This window comes from Capsicum annuum, chromosome 11 (genome assembly GCF_002878395.1).
Source record: "Capsicum annuum cultivar UCD-10X-F1 chromosome 11, UCD10Xv1.1, whole genome shotgun sequence".
Taxonomy (NCBI): domain Eukaryota; kingdom Viridiplantae; phylum Streptophyta; class Magnoliopsida; order Solanales; family Solanaceae; genus Capsicum; species Capsicum annuum.
Genome location: NC_061121.1, coordinates 31,340,495 through 31,359,777, shown reverse-complemented (window position 1 = coordinate 31,359,777; position 19,283 = coordinate 31,340,495).

Here is a 19,283-nt window from a genome sequence, read left to right as displayed (position 1 = left end):
ATTCAGACTTCAGTTGGCTTGTCAGTTATTCAAATTTTCTTTATCTTATCAGATTTATATAGTTATTTCTTCAGATTCATAATTCAGTATTCGTTTCAAATATTAAAACCTTATGGCATATCAGTTATTCTTCTGCATTTATGATTATGTTATTCAGTGCTCACAGTAGGTACCAGCTCATGGGTTATCTTTTGGTCTCTCGAGACTATAAGCACTGTATAACGCTCAAGGTGTACTCTCGGGGTGTTACAGGTTATTACTTTGTAACGACTGTGGCGTCTTTGTGGCCAGTTATACAGAGTTTTGAGTGAAGGCATGTCTGTACCTCATTCTAATTTTAATGCACAGACGTAGAGATTGAGATATGCCACCATGTCATGAAATTACGATGTGAGTACGGCTAAAAAATATATGAAAACGACAATGACGATCCTCCAAGACCCAGGCCAAGTTTTGTACCTCCTATAGACGAATCTGGAATAGTTAGTCTGGAACAGGGGTGATAGTATGATGATAGCCTAGGGTGACAGTACTGGTTGGAATGGCTAGTTCTTTTTTATGTATGGTGAACATATTTATGTTTGTTAATAAAGGCATCACTTCTCTTTAGATGTTTTATCATTTTACATAATGATGAGGAATTACACATTTGTGTTATATGTCAACAACTATTACTAAATTACACATTTATTAAGTAAATTATTTAATTTACTTAATAATGTAATTTAATTTGTATAAACAAAATAGTTATGTATTTCAGCATATACATAACAGATATGTATATTTTACATATATACATTTCTACAAAAAGCCTTTTTAATATACATAATACATACGTATATTATACAAAAAAAATACTTGTTCAAAAAAACTTGTTCAATATGCATAACAAACAAATTATTTGTATTAACTAATTTTTTATATATTATAAAGGTTAAATATAAGGATTTCATATACCTAACTAGGAATTCTTATGTATAAGGATTTCATATACATAACAAAGCTATGGATATATGATAGTTAATATACATTACGAATATGTACATATACTAAAACTGTTCAATATACATAACTCATAAAGATATGTATATTATACAGAATAGATATATATGTGATAGATAACATACACAACAGATATGTCTATTGAACATAGATACACTTGTTCAAAAAAATCTGTTCACTATACATAACAAACAAATTATTTGTATTAACTAATTTTTTTTATACTATAAAGGTTAACTATAAGGATTTCATATACATAACTAGGATTTTATATGTATAGGAACTTCATATACAAAACAAAGCTATGAATATTTGACAATTAATACACATATTAGTATATATACAAAACACAGCTATGTAACTAACATATATTATACTTAACATTATTTCGTACATGTTAAAAAATAAAATTTACATAACAATGTGTGGACAATAAACCTGTCGTTATAAGTTTAAATATATAACAAAAATTTGCATATGATAGATAATATACAAAACAAATATGTATATTATACATATAAACAACTGTCCATATACATAACAAATTACATTGAAACACAAGATAACCAATTACATAACCAAATTTTCCTATACATAACTAGTATTTATCATATTATTAGATAATAATTAATAAATATTAGTTAATAACTTTTTTTAAATACATATTTAATTATAAATTATTGTGATTAACTTATTTGTAGAGTTACCTGATACTGATACTCCATAAACAGTTAATAAGAATAAGAGAAAATACTAATTACCAATATATACATAACAACACAAATCATTATATGTCCTGATAATTAAGTTTGTAAATAAAATATTACAATACACAACAATGACATTAAAAAACACATTAAATGATATATATGTGTGTGTGGTACGAGACATATGTTTAATAGAGGATAGCGTAGAAACACAATAGACATATTTTCCTCAAAGTAAAAATCAAAATACATCAAACAGAAATGGTAAATTAAATAAAACTGATATTCATGTCTTGGTAGCAACAACCAATTAACATTTTTTAAAAACATATCATAAATGTAGAAAATGATAATTGAGTGATTAATCATTATAAGTAGAGTTTATTAGAAGTCATTTCTCCTTCGGAGAAAAGTTATAAAAATGCCTATTGTGACTCACATGTCCGCATCGTCAACAAAAATTTGTGCTTGATGACAGTGTTTCACGTGAATTCTTTTTTCTCCCTTTCTTAGGTATTTTTGATTGCCTTTTATATATCTGTGGCATCACTTCTTCCTCTTCTACACTTTTATGAATATTCTAGTCCTTCTTATCTGACAGTGGAATGATTAGAAGTTCATAAGTCTTCACCAAAATGCTTGGCTTGTAGTAATCTGATAGTATGACCCAAACTCTGTAACATGTTTAGCCTTCAAAACGGCAATAGCATGAGGACAAGATATCTAATCTATTTGACACCTACCACAATTGCACGATTCACTTTCAAGGTCGACGATGTATCTTCTTTTATATTCATAAACTAAGTAAATATAGTTCGAGGAAGCCAAGACCTGAAAAAAAAAAAGATTCCAACAGAATAATATTTGAAAATAGCATGGAATACAAAATTATAAGATAATACAAAGTCAAAAAAATAGCACAAGTAAATACATAATAAATAATTCAAAATATTTAAACATGCCGTCATGCGAGTAGCTTTCACACCGTTGAGAGTTAAAACTTCGTCTCCGACCTAAAGTTGTGTTTGTATATGAAGCTATTTCACTATTCTTACAGTTTCAAGAACCAAACAACATTTTCGCCTCCTCTAAGAAACCTAATATAGGCAATTCCCTAGCCTCTACCAAACACCCATTAATACACTTAGCGATATTCGAAGTCATTATCCGACTTCTGTTAACTGGTGAATGAGATCTACTCCACTTTTCATAACCAGCTTCATGTTGGTACTTTTTCACTCTAGGATCAACCTTTTTCAAACTTTGCCATAAGGTAGTCAAAATTGTCTTTTCTATAAGCCTTCTCCATTGAATAATACAGATTTCTAAGACTGACTTTGCTCCTACGAAAGTAACTAGAAACATTTGTTTTAAAGATTCCAAATGCAGGCAAGATGTGGGACGTTTGGATATACAACACTTACAACTTTGATAATCCTTTTTTTCTATCATAAACAACACACATGTTGTCACGTTCTCTGAAAGCAATTCTAAACTCATTGAAAAATCATGTCCATGAGTTGTCATTCTTGGTATCCACAACCCCATAAGCAAGTGTAAATATGAATCCTACATTATGTATTGAAGATATTAATAAAGGTATAGATAATGTTATTTTTTTATATACATAAGTATAGTGTGTTATATATATGCAGTTAACTAACAAAAAAACTAATTTATATTGTCATGCATAAATTATCTTATTAAAATGGATTAGGTCACGACTACTCATTTGATCTGACAATGTACTTGTCTATTACATATACTAATATTCTTTGTTAATGACTTACAAAGTTTGTAAAATACTGATATCAGTATATAAATCTGCACACACTCAAATACAAATCTGCATATACCATTTCATTTGCTATTATTATATAAATAATATTATATATTCAAAACAACGATAAATAAACTTACCTGCACCATCCAGTGTACTTGTCGAGAGGAAAGTTCCTTTATATGGTTCAATTAAATGCGCACCGTCAACAACTACAACAGGTCTGCAAAACTCAAAACCCCTAATCATTAGATGCAAGTCTATAAATAGATACATGAACTGATTATTCCATGACTTGTGAATAATAATGTGTGAATTAGGATACATATTATTTAATATATAAATGTATTATAAGATCCCGTAAAAGTCCTAGTCTAATTCAGTTCTATATAGCATGTAAAAGGGGGTCCCAGACTTAGAATCATTTTCGGCCTTCATAAATTTGATGATCTTCTTTTTGGTCTTGACGACCTTAGAATGTCGATTCTTAAGTTGGTTCATGATCAAGAATGTCAATAGGTGTTCTCAGAAGAGTTTTAGATTTTTTGAACGCCGTTTGAGGCATGTTTGGAGGACTAAAATAGTGGGTCAATGTGATCTCGATGCAATCTTGATGCGACGTATTGATGATCACATCGCTAAAATAGTGAACAGACGTAAAATCGATATGGTTTTTGCCTATAGAGTCAACACCATCGACGTGGCACGTCGGTTTGTGCATTGCTGGGTGTATTTTTCTGTAATTAAATCTGTAACTAAAGGGGTATTTAAGTCAATTTTCCCACTTTTATTCAGCCCTAAAATACAAAATTAAGCTATCCTAAGGGCAAAATCACCCACTTTCTCTCAAATCCTCTCAAGAACAAAGCTTTAGGTCATTCAATTGCAAGTCCTAGGTTCAAGAAATCACCAACAACTTTCAGAGAATTAACAATCAAGGTCTGTTAGGTGTTTATCCTTGGGTTTCCTTCCACCCTTGGAGTTCAAGAACCTTTTTTAAACTACACGTTTATTGATTTCATGATTTACATGCTTGAATTTGGATTGTGTTCATGTATGTATTGATGTTTGGTTTTCAAATCAAGATTCATTAAAAGTTTCAAGTGAATTAATTAGCATGTATGTAGAATTATGTGATTCTCATGTTAAACCCTTAAATTTGCAATTTAAATATTGTAGCCATGATGTTTATATCTTGATGGTTTCTATGTGCACTAATTATGCTCCCCAAGTGTTTAATAGAATGCCTATGTAAATTAAAGAGTGAATTCATGACATGTTATCATGTCGTCCCATTTATGTAAAAGTTCATGCCTCTCAAGTGTTCGACAAAATGTCTAAATGAATGCATAGTGAATAAGTAATTAATGTAATGCTTTTAAGATTATGCCATATTTTACTATTGATGCTATCTAGTCCTGGGGGTATTCAATACCCAAAAATCTAGTTGTTTACCTAGAATTATAGTAGCTACAGTTTAGTCTCAGTAACGTTATGAACAGTAGTACCTAGTCAGTTATAGAACTCAGTGAACTCAGTCCAGTTCAGTCAGTCAACACAATTAGTAACAGTTCAGTCAGGCCTAGTATAGTCTAGTAGTCATTTTAGTGTCTATTCAGTTGGGAGTAGGATTCAGCACCGAGTGAACCCAGGGATGGGGGTTCACCTGCCAGTTAAGGGTGTGACCTTTAGTAGCAGTCCCTTAGTTCCAAAACTACGTAGCCAGCATAGGTTGACTATATCAACCTTCTAGTTGAGGGTTGATAAAGTGTTCACTTGCCAGTTATGGGTAAGACATATTCCAACTGCTAGATGAGAGTGATCCTTTAGTGGATCCACATAGCCATTGTTAGTACCCATGGCATGGTGATAACACCCTTCCAACTAGGGTCACAAATCGGACCCCAACTCAGTTATAATCAGGGTATATTGGTTAGATGAACACTCCCACAGTTACAGTTTTAGTTTCATACTCAGTATAGAACTCAGTTCAGTTCTACAGAATCAGAACTATTAGAAATAGTCATCCAGTTATCAGTAAGATGATTATCAGTAATCTCAGATATCAGTCATTCAATTATCAAAATTTAGTATTTAGTTCCAGTATGATCTCAGTTATAGTATATAAATATGTACAGTCTTTTATAATTAGTATTTACAGCAGTTTCAGTTATGTATGTACTCCCATTCAGTTATATACTTATCATTTGGACAGTTATAATTCATGCATATGAACCCATGTATATCAGCCTACCTCACTTAGCATACCAATACATTCAAAGTACTGACGCATACTCTTTCTCTTGCGCTATGATGTCTCATATCATAGGTTCATACGCACGGGCTCCTGACCGCACTTAGCCGAATTTAGTTAGCAATAACAAATTCAGTAGTGAGTCCTCTTAAGTATACAGTAGATTTAGTGTTTTATTAGTCGGAGTTTGTTGAGGGCTTGTCCCATCAACTCCACATTTAGACAGTTCAGCAGCAAGACTAGTTCAGATAATATTCAATTTTCAGATGTTATTATCAGTTTCTATAATTATCAGTATTCAGATTATAAACCATCTGGCATTTCAGCCTAACTTTTTCATTATTTCAGTATTATTATTCAGTGTTCATAGCAGGTACCATTTATGGGTTAGCTTGTGGTCCTTTGGGGTCATAAGCACCATGTGACATCCGACATGCAGACTATGGGTGTTACATGTATCTCGACATCTATCTATATCCATCAGCCAGTTCACCCCTAATCATCGCTATGGCATGCTCCTTTGCTCGCCATGCCTTCATATAATTTACATCAACACCATATACAGCTTTTATTTCTTTAATGATTTCCCTGGGTGTGGGATTTTTCTTATGATTAACTAATTTAGGGGCTATGAATTAACTTACAAAAGCAGTAGTCACCAAAATATTTTTAGTAACATATCACTCAATCGGCACGTATGTTCTGGGTTAAATCTTTGAATGATAAACACATCAATTTTCTTGTAAGTAGATCCTTCCAACGTCTATTTACAATCTTCATTGTAACATCGTGATACCAAACTAATAAGGAAACACAAGAAACACATACCAAATAGTCCACTATTGCAAGAGACCATGGACCTCTTTTGGTGACCACTCTCGAATTCAAGAACAAGAACAAGAAGGAAGAGTTTACAAGGTATTTAACACCAAAAACAACCAACCACCAAACTATATTAACAATAATAAAAGGAACAACAATAACAAAACAATCCACGCGGCTTCCCTACTACAATACAAACTACAAAGTTACAACAAGATAAAGATAGAAAGGTAGACAAATGGAGGTATAATCCTAAGAATCCAAGAACCTATTCCACTCTTGGAACCTTAACACTACACACTACAATCACCTACCTCTTACAATTACACAAGAGAGGAGTCCACCACTCAAGCACCAACATATTAAGAAAAATGCAACACACAAATGATTCTACACTTGTGCAATGCCCTAGTTTTGGTTTTAGACTCTCTCTCTCTCTAAGAGAAGTGTTCTTTCAATATCTTGAAACAACTAAAAACTAAAAACTCTACAAGGTTCTATTTATATTACATTACAAAAATAAGAGACGAAAGACTAAAAGACTCTTTAATGAAAAAGGCTTTAAAAGGTACCCATGGGTGTGTTTGGGGAGTCCTTATGCACTCCAAGGCCCATCTTCACACTTTAAATTGCACATACCCTTGGTTGTATTCAAAATCCTCAAAAATTATTTATGGTCATAATCGTACTCGTATCATCCTCTCCATCTTAAGAGGAATTTGCCCACAAATTCACGACATCACCTCTTTTAGAGAGGCACTTCACAATCTCCTTCATGCGGCCATACATCTTCTTCATCTTCATCACCTTGCATTTCAACCTCTTCTTGCTCTCTATCTTGAGGTTCACCTTTAACCTTAGTAAATTCAATTACCACTTCTTCCCTAAGATAGTATAATTTTCCCTCCCTTAGGATCACGTTCATCCGGTTTGGACACTCACTAGCCTTGTTCCCCCATTCTTGGCATTTGAAGCATTAAAATCCCTTAGAATTGGAAGTGTAAATTGGCTTACCTTCATACCTTGGGGACTATTTTGGGGCAGCCTTGGTGCTCTCAGTTTGGACAGTCATGAATGAACTCTCTTTGAGCTCCCTTTCAACCTTCAATGCCATTTGGAAGATGCCATCAATAGTGTCAAACTTATGAAGTGTCATGCGAGTGGAGATGTCCTTGTTCAAACTGACTTTGAAGTGCATGATGTCATGACTCACTTTTTCTCTCCATTGATCTAGTTTCAACATTAATTGTTGAAATTCGTCGTAGTAAGCCATGACACTCTTGCTCCCTAGCCTCAAATTGTACAATTTGGCAAAGAGCTCATGTCTATAAGTCTCGGGTAGGTATCTTTGCCGCAGAAGGTTCTTCAACCAAAATAAAGGAAGAGATTGTCCTTCAATCATCTCATTCCCAAACCGTTTAACGTACTCCCACTATGTATTAGCATACCCTTCAAAGTGAGCTATACCATAGCAACTTTTATTTTATTTAGTGAGATCATTAAGTTAGAAAATCTTGTCACAAGATGACTCTCATGCAAGGTAGGCTTCGAGGTCACTCTCACCTTTAAAAATGGGAAGGCTCACTTTGATAGAATTGAGACCTATATCTTGGTTTGGGTGGCCATCTTTCACCTCTCGGCCTAACTCCCCATGTCTATACCTCACCTCTTATTCCCTCAAGTAAACATTACCGTAAGCTTTATAACCCCCATGTTGTTTCTCCCTACTATATCTCTCTACACGGTTGGGTCGATTTGGATTAAGTGGATTTGGATTTGGTGAAAAGTAAGACCTTTGGTTTAGTAGAGTTTGGATGGGAATGTGAGGCCTTTAGTTAAGTGGAGGGCTCGAGTTTGGTGTTGGTATTTACGTTCCAAATCCTTTTTGTTGGACTTGGTGAAGTGGAGGGTAGGTTGGTCTATTAAACTCTCAGCTTTAGGAATCATTTGGTGGTTATCTCGGTGGATTGATCATTTGGTGTAACATTTTGGAGGAGATAGTAAGGGAAGTTTTTTTATCATGTCCACTCGAGGACACATAATAGTGTTGAGGTGTAGAGGGACGGATCCTTTGGCTCTCCACTCATTCCAACTCCCACTCATAGTAAATATATCCCCTTTTAACTATGTTACATCCCCTTTCACCGAAGACACATCTGTTTCTAACTTCCCAAGACTCAATTGTATTCTTTCCGAGGTGCGGTTGAGGCCCTCAATAGAAGCCATGAGGATATTGGTGTCATTGTTACCCATAATTTGGGAGGTCGCTCCCTCCATTGCAATGTACCTAAGAAAACACCTACAAAATAATAAACGAGTTAGTTGTAAAAGAAAGGTCCTCACACTCTCTCTTTAGTTCTTTGCCTCTCGAGTTTCTTCACTCAATCACACAAGTGTGGCAAGCTTGATTGTATATGTGCTTGAGAGGTGGAGCAAGAATTTACAACGACTCAAAAGAATAAAGCACACAAAGAAACGTAAACGCGAAGAACGGTTTCAAAACTAACTTACAATCTAGTACTAGCTTTGTAAGTTAGATTTGGAATCAACAAACGAAACTAAAGACACAAAATGAAACTAAAAGATCAAAATTTGAGCCAAAATTTGTCCTGTGAATAGAAATTTGATGACGTTTCACCTCCTAATTGGCCACGGTCCCACAAGTTTTAATCACCATTCTTGAAATTTTTAGTCCTTATAATTTTGGAATGGAAGACAATTGCTTTTAGGAGGGAAAGCATAAGTCTTGAACCCTTTTCAAATCTAAATCTCAAAAAGTGAGACTTAACTTGTACTTGTTCCATAAAACAAGGTCCTTGAATTATGGAAAAATGGTTGATAAAGTTAATGTCAAGTCTATGAGTGATGTGAACTAGTCATTTCACCAACAATTACTACAACTTGACTTTCACCTTTTGCAGATTTAAAGTTTAATTTTCTTGTGTTAAAAAAAGATGAAAGGGTGAAGAACAACAAGAACAAATAACAATGTTTCAATAACAACAACAAGTCAAACGTCCAACTACAAGGTCACCTTTGGCCAAGTTATAACAACAACATCAACATACGGTTTACACCTTGTCTACAACAACACTTCTAAAATTCAAACTCAAGTTTTAGATATAGAATCAAGTGCTAGTGAACAAGAAGGCCAACACTTAGAAACAACTAAACAAAGAAAAAAAAGACACCAAGATCTAGTGACAAAGCTCTCGACCAAACCAACAACAACAAAAAATACACTCTCTACCAAGAACAACTTCAAGAACACAACTTTTCTCTTCTTTTTTTTTTTTCTAATAAGTAAGCCCAAGATTGATCTTGTGGGAACAAGATCAACCACAAGCTCTGATACCAAATGATACCAAACTAACAAGGAAACACACGAAACACACACCAAACAGTGCACTAGTGTAAGAAACTGTGGACCTTTTTTGGTGACCACTCTTGGATTCAAGAACAAGAATAAGAAGGAAGATTTTACAAGGTGTTTAACACCAAAAACAGCCAACCACCAAACTATATTAAAAACAATAAAAGGAACAACAATAAAAACAACAATCCACACGGCTTCACTACTACAATACAAACTACAAAGTTACAACAAAATAAAGACAGAAAGGTAGACAAATGGAGGTGTAATTTTAAGAACCCAAGAACTTATTCTACTCTTGGATCCTTAACACTACACACTACAATCACCTACCTCTTAAAATGACACAAGAGAGGAGTCCACCACTCAAGCACCAACGTATCAAGCAAAATGCAACACACAAATGATTTCACACTTGTACAATGTCCTAGTTTCGGTTTTGGAATCTCTCTCTCTACAAGAGAAGTGTTCTTTCAATATATTTAAACAACTAAAAACTAAAAACCCTACAAGGTTCTATTTATATTACATTACAAAAATAAGAGACAAAATACTAAAAGACCCTTTAATGAAAAGGGCTTCAAAAGGTGCCCATGGGTGTGTTTGGGGCGGTCTTGTGCACTCCAAGGCCCATCTTCACACTTCAAATTACACACACCCTCGATTGCATTCAAACTACTCAAAAATTATTCATGGTCATGATCGTACTCGTATCACATCAGAGTACACAACATAAAAGGAAAAATGTAATATGATTAGTCTATCCAAAAATTTAAAGAATTTTGTAAAGTCGCTTAGCAGATTAGTACGTATGTATATTAGAGATACAACTATTTGAAAAAAAATTGAAATGTAAACATTCCAAATTATTATATATACATAACATATTAGTATATATAAATTTCATAACAGATTAGTTCGTATGTATATATTATAGATATAGCTTTTAAATAAAATTTAGTACATATACATAACAAATTAGTGTATACATAATATAACTTATTATTATATATGTACATTACAGATACACCATATTAGAGATACAAATTAAAGAAAAAAATGCTTAACTACATCACAATTTAATAAATATACATAACTATGTTATGTATATTGAAGAAAATATACATAAGATACCTCTCCTTGTCCGAACATTTTGCTCTGCAATTAAAACCACGTGACACCATATATTTAGACATCACTGAAACAAACGTTGATTTATTTCTATTTGTTTCACCTTCACATCAATACTCTTGCTATCACAGATCAAATTTTTCACTTTGAACTTCGACACGTATAATGAAAATTGATTTTATGTCTCAACAACGATGAGAGCAAGAAAATTTGTTTCCACCCTTGTACACAAACTACAACTCCAATTTCTCTACCAAACTGAATGTCCTCTGCACATTTATCAGTCGTTGTTATACATTATGGATACATTATGAATCCTGAAAGAGATTTCTTCAACTCGACATACAACTTAACACCATTATCATTCCAAATACAAATAGATGATTCATTATCATCGACAACATAGTGTATATCAATTGATTTTTTTAGAATCATCAATGTCTAATTCAGTAGCAATTGACGAAATCAATCTCAAATACATTATCGATTCTGCGACAACAATTCCTTCACTTTTGTACTTTACATATTCTGTTTTGGATTTTTATTCACTAGAGTGCCTCAAAAGAATTATAACATTCATCTTCTTGAATAAAAATAAAAATAAAAATTGCAAGAGATCATAAATAAGTGATTAGATTGTTTGCGATTTTTGTTTTTTGGTTGATTTTTATTTTATGTATTGTTGTTTTCAAAATTTGAAATAGTATAGCTGTTACATAGATTAAGAGATGCAGTAATCCATCATTAATGTAGTTACGTTAATTGCGTGCTAAATAGAAGGGAAGATTCGCAAATTTTTTATTAAAACATCGCAATTAGATTTTCATATATAGAGCGTCTTATGTATATAATGACTGAGTTATGTATATTAATCGGAGAGATAAAAATTAATTAAGAAGCTGGGAGAGAATGTAAATAATTTTAATAGGGTTGAGATTTCTTTTATTTATACTTATTTTTAAGGAAAACTGCATGGCTTGGCAAACATAAGCTCCTAATTATCCTATTTAGCCTAAATTTTAATTAATTACAATACATAGTCTCTCTTTTCCTTTCCTCTCTCTCCACTCTCCTCCCTCTCTCCCAATATTTCTCGCCTCTCTCCCCCATCTCCCTCTCTCTCGCTGCCTCCATCCCTCCATCTCTCTCGTCGACTCTCAATTCTCTCATTCTCTTACTCTTTTAAAAAAAATATATAATTCAATTTTGTATTAAGAACTTTCAGTTTTAAAATTTCTAGTTATGTGTTTGTAGTTGGTTTCAAATAACTAATTCATTTAGATGCAAATCTAAAAGTTTAAAAATTTATGATACAAATGAACCATTCAAATACAAATGTTGCATATACTTGTTAATATATAGATACAAATGATAAGTTTGATACATTTGAATAAGAGAGGGAGATGAAAATGCAAAATATAAAAAAGGAGAAAAATAGGAGTGAGGATACAAAATACAAAAAAAGTGAGAGAAAGAAGGTTTGTATTTGTTGATATAAATACAACAATCCAACGGCTACCAACTAACGATATAAATAATATGCTTTTGGTGTATGTAATTACTCATTGTATTTATATTTTATATTGAATACCATCAGTTGCATATAGTTGACACATTGACTACAGATAATAATTTTGAAAGATAGGCTAAGGGCACTCCAATTTGCTGAAAGAGTGACTATTTTTTGAAAGTTTTCCTTATTTTTACATTCTTCTTTGGATGATTTATTATATTTCTTCCATGTATATGTGAAGCTAAATTTCTCGTTCTAGGATTATGGTTCTTACATTATCGTTGATATTTGAATATTATTTTTAATTAATTGATTTTTCATCTTTGAGTTGTTTGTTTATTCTTGATATTAAGTGTTTGATTATTTGATGGAACAGTTGAACACTATCTGTGGCTCGTTAATTAAACTTGAAAGAGGAAACAACAAGCATAGTATTAATAAATAATGTATGTTCGTGAACCTCTAGACAAAGAATTATTTTGCTACTAATGATAGAAATATACCTCGGGTGCCGGCGTCTGACTAAAGACCTCCCCCAAACTGCGAAATAATTGCCTATTATATGGCTCGCTAACTTTACCTGGGGTGTGTGAACCTATTATTCGTCAGGTAATTTGTTCTCTCCCAGACAATAGAAAGGAGTCTTTTTGTCTCAATTAATTGAATACAAAAAATTAAATGCATTCAACTATCTTCCGATGACAACATGAACATAGGTGTTGGAGCAATTAATGCAATTGAACTCTCCTTGAGCAGCAAAATCATATCATTGCTCCATATAGACATTTTTCTCAAGGTCATCATGACAAAAAATATTCTTAATGTTCAAATGATACATTATAGTCATATAAATCTTATTCAAATTAAATTTGAATTATATTAGTCTAAATAAATGTTACGAATAAGATGATTGGATTAATTATTAAAATTCAAATAAATATGAATTTAACTAAATAAAAATTATCCCTTATACATTGATTAGAGTGAAAATTGCAAGTTATAGCAACACTTTTAGATAATTTCCTTAATAACTTTTAAATTGCAAGTTGTAGCAACTTTTTAAGAATTAATTTATTTTCCTTTTTTGTAAAATTTGGTAATATATTTTATATAATAAAATTAACTTTCTTTTTATGGGTAATATTCAATGTCTCCAAAAATAGAGCATTGATAATTATGGCAAGAGTTATTTATGGTATAAACCTATATCTTCATTTATTATTATATTTATTTATTTCAAAAAAATTTACGCTTCTCTTAGCTACTTTATTAAAAGAATATTTCTTTGCCTCAAACACGTTTTTTCTCAATTTTCATACTCAAAGTATTTCTTGGGAAAATATTATTGGGTTTTATGTTTTCATACTCAATGTATTGTTTGCCTCAAACACGTTTCTTCTCCATATTCGCATATGTCTTTATTCATCAGTATAACATTCATAATTTGGAGGTTTATGATTTTTATCAAAATTGAGCTTTACTGCTAGAATTTCTTCTCTATCTCCATCTTCGTTTGCCTTCTTAGTATATTTTCAATTAAGTTTGCTCATCTTCTATTTTTGTTTGTGATATAATTTCAAGAATCATGTCTAAACCCATGTTTGATTCTACTCATTCGCGTAAGAGCCCTAGACTAATAAAGAATAGTAGCCCCATTGTTATTTTTAGACTTTCGTTTGATCTTTGTTTGAAATATATATTATTTTATATGTTTATCTTCTTCTTTTTCATTATGAGTTTAAATGAAATAGGAATAATTATTGTATTTTTTCGGACATTAAGATATACACTCATTTGGTGTAGATACACATGTGGTGTATATAAACTTGATTTCTATACCAACTTTTGCAATCATTATACTCATTACATATAAATATAACATGTAAGAAACTATTTTATAAACCTTGAGAGAAATATTGATATTTCATATTGATTGTATACAGGTTTCATACACGAAAATTCTAAGAAAAACTTTGAGTAATATGTTCAATTTATAGACTCATTAAAAATGAAGCAACTTTGAATCCCAAACATTGTATGAAAATGATACAGAAATATGTTCAAACATTGTATGAAAATGATATAGAATTTGGTATGATTTATATATATTTTAAAAATATGATGTGCAAAAGGTATAAAAACATAGTATGAAAAGAGTACAGAAATTAGTGTCTCGGATGGTTATTTAGTTACCTTTTAGAATCATCATGTGAAAAGGTATAAAAGTTGTTGTCTCGTATGGTTATTTAATTAGCACCTAGAAACATGATATAAAAAGAGTATAGAAATTAGTGTCCCAAATGGTTATCTACTTACCTCCTATAAATATGATATGAAAAGGATAAATAAATTGAAGCACCGAATGGTGATTTGATTGATGTCATGTATGGTATTTTAATTAACATATAAAAATGTGATGTAAAAGGGATACACAAATTCTTGTCACGATTAGTTATTTAACTATTTTTTAGAAATATTGTATGAAAAGAATATAGAGAGTGGTGTGAAGTAATAATATTACAAAATCATAATTTACTTAGTGAAATTGTTGAATTCTGAGGATGAAACCACAATTTGTCTTGTGTTTTGATTTATATACAAAAATTGCTAAATATCAGTTACATCACATCTTCCTCCATGCATCACAAATAGAGAATGCAAACTACCAGCATCCATTTTAAATCTGAATCAAGTAAAATATTTATATCAGTACTTTTGAAAAGAAGAAGAAAACTATGATGAATTAATTTAATAGAAAATCATGAAAAAGAAGACAAATTCAATTTTTGATAATGAAGATTTGAGAAAAGATTATAGTTATAGCAGTATCCGCATCCATCGAAAAAAGAAAAGAATATAGTTATAGCAATACTTTTTTTATAAGAAGTAAGAGAAATTTTTTAAAAATAAATTGAGATGATGAAGAAGAAAACTCTGTTTGAAAATGGGGTCTTGATAAAAAAAAAACCTATAGATATTTTGAAGGAGTAAAACTATTTCATAGATAAAAAAAATGAATAATAGATATCCTGATAACAACTATCACCCTTTTTTATGGGTATGAAATCCTTTTTTTTCTTATAAAAAAATTGTATTTTCTTTTTTAATTTAAAAAAAAAAAAAATTTTAAACTGAATTTTTCTATAACTTGAAAACTGAAAAATTTTGCTAGAAGTTGAAATTAACCATCTAAGGAATGTTATTTAGATTTATTTTCTTTAATTAAAGTCCAATTTCTTATTGAGCTAGTCCATTAATTTGGCCTACAAATGATGAACCCATTTTACTAAATTCAAGATGTTATCTTATTCTAGAGGCCCAATTGAGTGGCACGTGTCAAATGACATGGCATGCCAAGTCAAGTGAAGAAGCCAATAGGATCATGCCACATATCAAAATGATGCAGCAAGCCTAGTGAAATCAAAAGCCCATAAAAGTGTGCCACATCAATTAAATCTGATTGGGTAAAAGTTCACCTTTACCATGACTCTTTCCTTTCTATAACTATAAATAGGGGTCTCATAATTCAGAAAAATCACCAACAATTCTAAAAAGAAGCAAGAGAGAGCTCATGGATCAAACACCACTAATTTCTCTACAAATTCAAGCATTCAAGATCAAGACCACAAAATTCAAGAACAATCCCAAAAGCCCTTGAATTCGAGTACAAGTCAAGATCAAATCTATCAAATCCACTAATCAAGTTCAAATTCAAAATCAAACTCGAAGCCCTAAAATTTATATTCAAAAATGTGAATCACAGAATTCATAGAGATTGTAACACTCACATATTTTAATCAATAAAATGATTGTTGCAATATTTTTTATCACAATTATTAATTTTCTCGATATCAAATTTTATTGTCTAACAAATTCTGGCACGTCCAGTGGGATAATCTCTATCTCTTATATCAACTTTTTTAACATCAAAGTTCAAGACCACTTAAATGACATTCAAGAAGGTCGATTCTCAATCAACTGTCTCCAAGGCTACTGATTTTAAATTATTGGCTGAAGTAGAAAGCATCATTGGTGTTACTTTTGGAAGCTTTGTAGTTGTCACAAGGAGTAAGGCCAGTATGCTAGGAACAACAAACACATCAAGTTTTATATGCACCAACTCTAATTTTTGGATATTCAACCCCAAAATTAGAGAGATCCCATGCATCTGCTTCAGAAGATGGAAGCAATGTGGGAGGGATACTTAAAAAGACTCTAGCTCTACTTCAACATTCTTTTTCAAAATACTCTGGCATAAAGAATGATGGGCGTTTAAATAACACATCATCTCTACTTACACATATAAGAAGAACACTTCAAAGATTAACTTATGCAATAATCTATTTTACTCTACAACGTCTCCAATGATCAACTAAGTAGTGGTAACTGATGCCTCATCTATGGAGGAGTAGCTTATGAATTTGACGAAGGCAATTGAGGGTCTAACCAAATATGTGCAAAATCAAGTTGCTCGAATTGATAAGTTAGTTGATAGTATAGATGTCTTAATAGATAGAGAGTCTATTCATGCACCTGGAAAAGCTTCAAAAGTTCACAAGATAGAATATCCTGTAAAACCAATACCACAAACTAAGGAGGTACAAGTTTCATCTAAGGGAATAATCCCGATTGATCAATTGAAAGAATTCATTGAATGGACCCTCAAATAAAAATATAATGTTGTCACCAAATCTTTCCTGACATATGCCAAAACCTACACTGCAAGGATTGATATCCTTAAAATACCTGTCAGTTACCAATCCCTAAATTTCAACAATTTGAGGGCAAAGGGAGCCCAAAGTAACATGTTTTCCACTTTTTTGAGACATTTAATAATGCTGGAACATAAGTGACTATCTAGTTAAACAATTTATCCATTCCTTAATGGGAAACACCTTTGATTTGTACACAGATTTTGAGCCTAATTCCATCGATAGCTGGGAGCAATTGGAACATGAGTTCCTAAATTGCTTCTATAGCATAAGGCGTACAATGAATATGGTAGAGCTCATAAATACTCATCAAATAAAGGATGAGTTAGTCATGAAGTTTATCAATTGACGGAGAAATTTGAGTCTGAACTACAAAGATAGGCTTAGTGAAACTTCTGCAATAGAGACGTACATCCAAGGAATACACTGGGAGCTTCTCTATGTCTTGTAAGGTATTAAGCAAACTCCTTTAAAAAGGTAGCTACTCATGCCCATGATATGGATTTGAGCATGTCTTCTGTGAAAAGGGAGTAGTGCTTGTCCATGACCCTAAAAGAAGAAAGGATAGGCAAGAACCTAAAAGATGGAGCAAATTTGTCCCTAAAAGTGACAACAAGGAATCCATACATATTGAAGTGTCTCCTGTGAAGTTTACCACAAAGGTGAGGAAGAAGCAAAGCATAAAGAAGACTTCTCGAGCATATCCAAATCATAAGTTGACTTTGAATGAACGCAAGAAAAGAAATATCCCTTACTTGATTCTAATGTTGCTGAAATATTCAATGAATTTCTTAAGCATAAACTCATTGATCTACCAGAGATGAAGTGACCCAACGGGGATGGAAGGACTAATAACTCAAACTATTGGAAATGTCAAAGGCTTGTGGGTCATCCTTGGAGAAATGTTTTGTCTTTAAAAAAAATCATACAACTAGAAAATGAGAAAAAAAAATTCTTTGATGATGAGACGACTAGTTTTCATCAAATCTCTATCATTTTTGCTCACTCAATCCTGTCAAAATATTCTTTAATGAGCTTAAGGAGGGACCACTAGAGAGGGACAGTCTTTAGCTGATGAAGGTGATGATGATGGTTGGATTTTGGTGACTAGGCATAGACGCAAGATGATGAGTCTACAAAAGAAGTCATCTAAGCAGCCAACTAGAAGGAGGAGGATGAAGAAATTGAGGAAATAGAGGTTGGTTGAGCTTTCAAAGAAGACAAGGGTAATGAAGCTTTACCACCAAAAACCATGGGATCCTATGACTTTGGAAGAATTATACCAAGTTGGTTCCATGAAAAGATTGCTTGAGTCAACCTTGAGGCATCTTGTTTTAATGCTAACAAAAAGGGGGGAAAAGGGTGAAAACCTACCCATGGAAGTTCCTTCATCTTCTGAAAAGCCTACTGAACCTCTTAGCAAAGAGTTACATGTATGTGATACAAAAATCATATTAAAAAATGACGATCATCTACTTAGTGAAACCTTACACAATCATCCCTTATATATGGCAGGTCAAGTTTTATGAAAGAAGATAAATAAAATCGTGATAAACGAGGGATCTGAGGTTAATATCCTACCTATTTTCATAATGAAGCAACTTGGCATCACTACTGACAAACTTGCCAAAAACCATTTGATGATCTAGGGGTTCAACCAAGAGGTTTAGAGGTTCATGTCATCTATCAAGTCAAGGATTCATATGGATAATTTTTGATCAATTGGGTTGATGTATTTGATCGATGACAAAACTTCATACAATATATTTCTTGATAGGCCTTGGGTACACAAGAATAAAATTATCTCACCCTCTTACTATCGATGATTGAAGTATCTCAAAGGCAAAGTGGAAAGAAAGATAGTTGTCGATGATAATCCATTCACTGAAGTTGAGTCACACTTTGATGATGCAAAATTCTACTTGAAGAATTATGTTGTGAATGAGAAAAGGGTTTATGATGTCACAACAACCAAATATGATGATCTTG